At 46.4% G+C, this 6004-nt stretch overlaps 1 pseudogene; it reads right to left on the bottom strand.

Moving 5' to 3' along the window:
- Positions 1–5223: 5223 nt before the first annotated feature.
- On the bottom strand, positions 5224–5911 carry LOC101648130 (annotated as a pseudogene).
- Between the last annotated feature and the right edge of the window lie 93 nt (positions 5912–6004).

The following is a 6004-nucleotide window of genomic DNA, read 5'->3' as shown; positions in this document are numbered from 1 at the left end:
GTCAGTGCTCCTTTATGGGAAGGGGGGAGCCCCCAGAGCTCCTCTGGAGGAAGGCACCCCTTCCCTCAATCCCTTTCCCAGAAGATTCGTGCGTTGCCTGCAGGGATTCAGGGACCTTATTTAACTTGGGACCACTTTGTCCTGCTTCCTTCTCTCTCCCATGTAAATGAATTTGTTGTGACTCCCTCAGGGTGGTATTTGCTATAAACACGTTGGCATCCAGAAGGAGCCATGATGGTTTGACTGTGGGCTAACTTTGCGCCGTTCTGCCAGCTGAATTTGCTTGTATTCCTACCGCACTGGAAGCTTTGATAGAGCAAGCACTATGTATCTGTCACTTGGTATAGTTCCCGTCCCTTAAGGGGAAAATAATAACATGTCTCCAGATATGCAATATGATCACGTTGAACGAGGGGTTGTCTTAAAAGTGCGGGGGTATAAGTTTTCCTAGGAAGTGGGTAGGGGCAGGGCCACAGCTACCAGGCCACTTAAATGGGCAAAATTAAACCCTAAGGATTCCATCCTTCCCCAGTCTGACCATAGCCCGCACCTTAGTGAACCCGAACACTTTCCATGTCACCCTCTACTTTGCCAGGCCCATCTCTATGTCTCAGTGTGGTCTCACGAACACGCTCAGTTTATTTGCAGCTTTGCTCCTGTGGCTCCCTTAGATCAGTGGTTCTCAACCTTCCTCAGGCCGCGACCCTTTCCTACAGGTCCTCATGTTGTGGTGACCCCAACCATAACCATAACATTATTTTCGTTGCTACTTCGTAACTTTAATTTTGCTACTGTTATGAATTGTCATGTAAAGATCTAATAGGCAGGATATATTTTCATGGTTACAAGTTGAACATCATGAAAGCATAGTGATGAATCACAGAACCAATATGTAATTATAGATTGTGAAATATTTATTTCTAGTGACAAATAAATGAAATTTTGTCTTGAAGCATGGTGCAGCATGGGTAACAGTCTTCACGCAGGGTACTCATATGTGGGCGTATCTGCATGTGGACGGACCCACCTGGGGATGGATCGAGGAGGGTGTCTCGGTTCTTAAGACCATCAGAAATATGTGTTTTACGATGGTCTTATGCAACCCCTGTGAAAGGGTCATTGGACCCCCAAAGGGGTTGCGACCCACAGGTTGAGAACTGCTGCTGTGGACAGAATGCATCCCCCTTTATTTTCCATCCAGACCCACACTAGAGCTGCAGGAGTGTCCAAGCTCCTTCTAGCTCTTAGCCATGTCCCCCTCTTCTTCCACCCACACTCATCGGCTGGACTGCCCGCTCTAGCACCTCATTATACAGGGCATTTATAAAAAAAATCCTTGTGCAATTTAGAAATCGAATGTATTTGGATATACAGATGCTAGAAGAAACTAAATATTTTGTGAAAGCGGGTTCCATACACTTTGTCATGCTAACATTTATTTTTTGTTAATATGCTTTTATTTTGCCCAGGAAAGGTATCTGCTCTACTGGAAAAAAGAGCTGGAGTTGAATGCGGCCTCCTCATCACTTACTAGATAATGTGACCTTGGAAACTTACTTCACCTTCCTGGGTCTCAGTATCTTCGTCTCTAAAAGGGAGATGATTCGCATAGATTTCCTGGGAATACCAAACCAATGTATGTACCGTATATACTTGAGTATAAGCTAACCTGAATTTCAGCCGAGGCACCTAATTTTACCACAAAAACTGCATTAAACATTTGCTGAAAAACTCGGCTTATAAATGAATATATTCGGTACCATTATCTCGATTTGCTTGGCTGCAAATACTGAATCCTCAGTCAGTCTGTCTGATGAATCTGAAAGCTAGTCAAAGTGTGATGTGCTAATCTTGGGATGGAATGGATCTCATAGGTCTGCTCTCAGCACAGTTGTCTGAAGCTCCCCTGCCCCCATTTCATCAGCCCATTTGATTTATCTCCCAGTTTAATTGTTTCTCCCACCACACTAACTTCTGTGAAGTGAAGATCTTATTTACTTCTGTTTTTCCTTTGCTTAGCAGGGTCAGTAAACATTATTTACGTAAACTCGGACTTTCTGTCTCTTGGAAAAAGCAGTGGTGAACCCAGGGTGACCTTACAAAACGAATCCCTGAATTGTGTGACCAATACTTGGAGGTTTTTTAACAAGGTGGTCTTCAAGCAAGATAGCACTTCTTGGTGTCCTGTTTTTAAATATGGCCCGTCATGCTTGAAATGGGTCTGGAGATCTGTTCTAGCGACTTGTTAACTGTGGTCACCTGATCTGTCCCCATTGAACAACATGTTGTAGGTGTGGCCCAGACTACTGTCTCACAGTATCCAATGTCCTTCACTTTTTAGGAATAGGACCCCTCCACTCCGCCACCAGGTAGCCAGCACTGAGATGAATGGGAATTCCATGGTGCTCATTCCGAACTTGTACATGGATCAAGAGGAAGTGATTAGAAGAGAAGAAGGGAACACTGCATGGTTTGAAATCAGCAAAGGTGTGTGTCAGGGCTGCATCCTCTCGCCATGCTCATTCAGTCTGTCTGCTGAGCAAACCATCCGAAAAGCTGGATTAGATGACTAAGAATGCACCGGCCGCTGTCTCCCTTCACCCACTTTTCTGCTGTCCGTCCTACTGAGAGGGGGCCATACGTCGATTATTGTAATCGGTTCCCACTTACTCCCCTCTCCCTTTACCCTCCTAGTATCACTGCTCCCCTTATTAGTCCTGAGGGGTGTATCTGTCCTGGATTCCCTGTGTTGCGAGAGCTCTTATCTGTACCAGTGTACATGTCCTGGTCTAGCCAGATTTGTAAGAGAGAATTGGGGTCATGATAATGGGGGGGGGGGGAATCTTAGATATTGATGCTGTGCACATCCCTCAACTGTAGCCAGAGGAGATCTGAGAGGCTTGATTTGAATAGGTACTCTGTCAATGGGTTTGGGGTTCCCACTGTCCTCCATAGCCTTCTACAAATTGGGTGTTTACATTTTAAGCTCTGATACTTTCCCCTTCAACATATTTGGATTTTGTAATTTGTCATCTTTGTATCACACAGGCTGGTGTACTTCTTTCATATGGACTTAGTTGATGCCTCGCTTAGATGGCTGCTTGTTTGGAAACTATCCTTTAAGACCGCAGACACTTGATAGTCGGGCACCATCTGCTTTCTTCACCACACTTTGCTGTAGCACCCATATCTTCAGTGATTGCTTCATGAAGGCAAGTATCAAGCAAGGCCATGTCATAAGAACTATTCTTGGATTGGGGCCAGAATTAAGCGGGAGCCCAGAATCAATCTGCTTGTCCTTGGGTTATGTATGACTCTGTTTCACTTTGGCAGTCTTATTGTAATTTCATGGGGAAAAAAATATTAGCCATCATCTACCTGGGGTATAAGGTGATTCCCTTGACAACATCAATAATTTATCCAATAGCATAGAATTTAAGATACTGTTGAGAAAAGGAAGTTATGCAAGTATTGTCCAACTTTGAACTGCAATCCATGAGTTGTTGCTTTGTACAGATTGAATTCTTAAATGATTGAGCTCTGTTTACATTGACCATGAGGGTTGGTGCTAGGGGAAATTTTCCTATAACATTCCTTATAAGAGCAGATCCTTGCCAATAAGATTAATGCATGTAATTTTAATGCAAGGAGGACCTTAAGAGAGCAAATATATGATGGTTCTGGGTCCCCTTTCATTGGATGCCCACTAAGCCAGGGGTCCTAGCCAAGGTCCCACGACCACCGCATCCACTGTCTTGGGGTGGCCGTTGTTGGTCTCTTCTCTCCTCAGTCTGAAGTCCAAGGGCACAGGTAATACGGAGGTAGGCCTCATTCATTCAGTGTGGTTTCCAGGTAGGGTCCTGGTGTGGCCTATGGGGGATGCCCCCTTCCATATAAGGCCAGAGTCTAGGGTCATCGTCGTGCATACTCCATGGCATGGGACACTAGTTCAAAAGTGTGTGACCAGGAACATACTATCGGATTTCTTCTCCCCTTGGGTTTTGTGCAATTGGTGTTGTGTCTCTTCCTGACGTGAGGTTGGTCGTCCCCATTACCCACTCACAGAAGTATAAATGCCTCCTCTGAAATCTTGCTGCTGCCCTCCCCGAGTCCAGGCAAGTGCTCCTCTCATGGCTGTGGAGGGCCTGTTGATTGGCGGCAGGCCTGTCTCACTGTCGTGTGGCATCAAGTGGATGCCTTCTGCCTTTTCCTCCTTCGAGAAGGAATGAGCCCAGCTGAAGTGAGGTCTTCTCTCTCCAGGTGGGTCTTAGGAAGTGCACATAGGGGGTGATGGATGGTTCATGGTCAGTAATCAGGTTCTCCACCCCTTCGTTTGGGAACTGGTCTCTGTGATTTGTTGAATCGTGGTTTCTCCTGATAGCGGTGGGTGACGGACTGACTCACTGCACCCAGCAGGATGCTTTCCAGGCCCTCCTGTGACATGCAGCCATGCCTGGTCTTCGCTTCCTTCTTCTTCTTCTTTTAGTTTAAGATAAAATGGATTTCTTTTATTTGTTTGTACCATTATTTGGAGTCAACCAGTTATATCGGTATTGTTATTACCATAATGCAGCCAAATACGCACAATAAAAATAAGAAGCAAACTAGGGTTTACAGTGAAAACCGAGCAGAAGGGTCGAGGAGATCATGAAGCTCCTTATGGCTTAACCTTCCCCCACCTCTACATGGTTTAGTAAGAAGGCCTCCCAATCCTGCACGTCACAAATAATCCTTCAGCATGCATCTTTGTACCTCCAGTTCCTATTATCGAGGCTAGATCATAACAGGTTTCAAGGTAGTAGTATGTATAGTTATTTAGAGGCAGGGACACCATTTATCATGCTGTCCAGAGCAACCAAGGTGAACTGTCAGGAGGCTATTATTGAGTCTTTGGTTAAGTAGCAACCACAACCTTCGCCCTAACCTCTTCGCCCTAACCCCTACACAAGGAAAACCAGACTATTCAGGCAAGAGAGTTACAAAACGAGCAGTTCTAAAAAAAAACGTAAGTCACGCAGCCACTGCCCAGATGGGCACAGAGCTATGCCTCTCTCCACACCTTCAGATCAGGTGCTTTAAAAAGAAAGCTAAAGTGTGTATGGCTTCCAGATTGCAGAGAGGAGTTTGCTGGAACCGGGGCAGCAGGAATTCCTCTCCACAGTTCTGGAACGGGTTGTTCCAGGCTGGACTGTTCCCAGACTGGTTATTCCAGACTTGTTTGCGTCACGCTTGGCTATTTCGCACCTGGCTCCTGTTCCAGGTATGGTTGTCCCAAGCCTGAGTGTTTCAACTCTGGTTGTCCCAGGTCTGGCTGTTCTCGCTCCGATCGCGCCACATTCGAAAGTTTCCAGAGGGCAGGCCTCCTTGGGGCAGGAAGCACAGAGGTCCAGGTATCGGTGGGTGCAGAGACCCGAGTCACACCATGGTTGTTCTTTGACAGGCTGGTGCTTTTCTGCCACTTCCTACATTTCCTTCTCTGGTGCTGGAGCCAGGTCTCAACCTGTTTGTAGCTCAGATTCAGGACTTTGGAAAGTTCTTGCATCTGCTGGAGACTGAGGTATGTCTGATTCTGAAATTCGTCTTGGAGCATGCACAGCTGGGTCTGAGAGAACACAGTTTGGACCTTCCCTTTCTTGCCCCGGCCCTTCCGCTCCTTCTTCACTGGGCATTTCTCTTCCAAACCGGGCAGCTGTACTTTGGGACGGGTGGAAGAACCAGGCTCTCTCCTGAAGCAGCAGGTCCACGGAGAAGAAAGAGGAGAGACGGCGGTCTCTGAGTAGGGGGCCTCAGCAGATGACATTTGCAAGGATGTATGATATTCTTCAGGCCCTAAAATCATAGGTGTTGGTGAAGAGTCTCTAGAATCAGAAGCTTCTGTAAGGCTTTGGGGAGAAGCTACCTCCACACTCATATTGCTGAGTAGAAGGGAGAGAGAGAGAGAGAGAGAGAGAGAGAGAGAGAGAGAGAGACCCGCCAAACAAATAAACAACCAAATCAAAGCCCT

The sequence above is a fragment of the Echinops telfairi genome, unplaced genomic scaffold (genome assembly GCF_000313985.2).
Source record: "Echinops telfairi isolate 266 unplaced genomic scaffold, ASM31398v2 ScPeMD7_7404;HRSCAF=8442, whole genome shotgun sequence".
Classification (NCBI taxonomy): Eukaryota; Metazoa; Chordata; class Mammalia; order Afrosoricida; family Tenrecidae; genus Echinops; species Echinops telfairi.
Note: the sequence above shows the minus strand (reverse complement) of the source record. Positions and strands in the feature narration are given on the sequence as shown.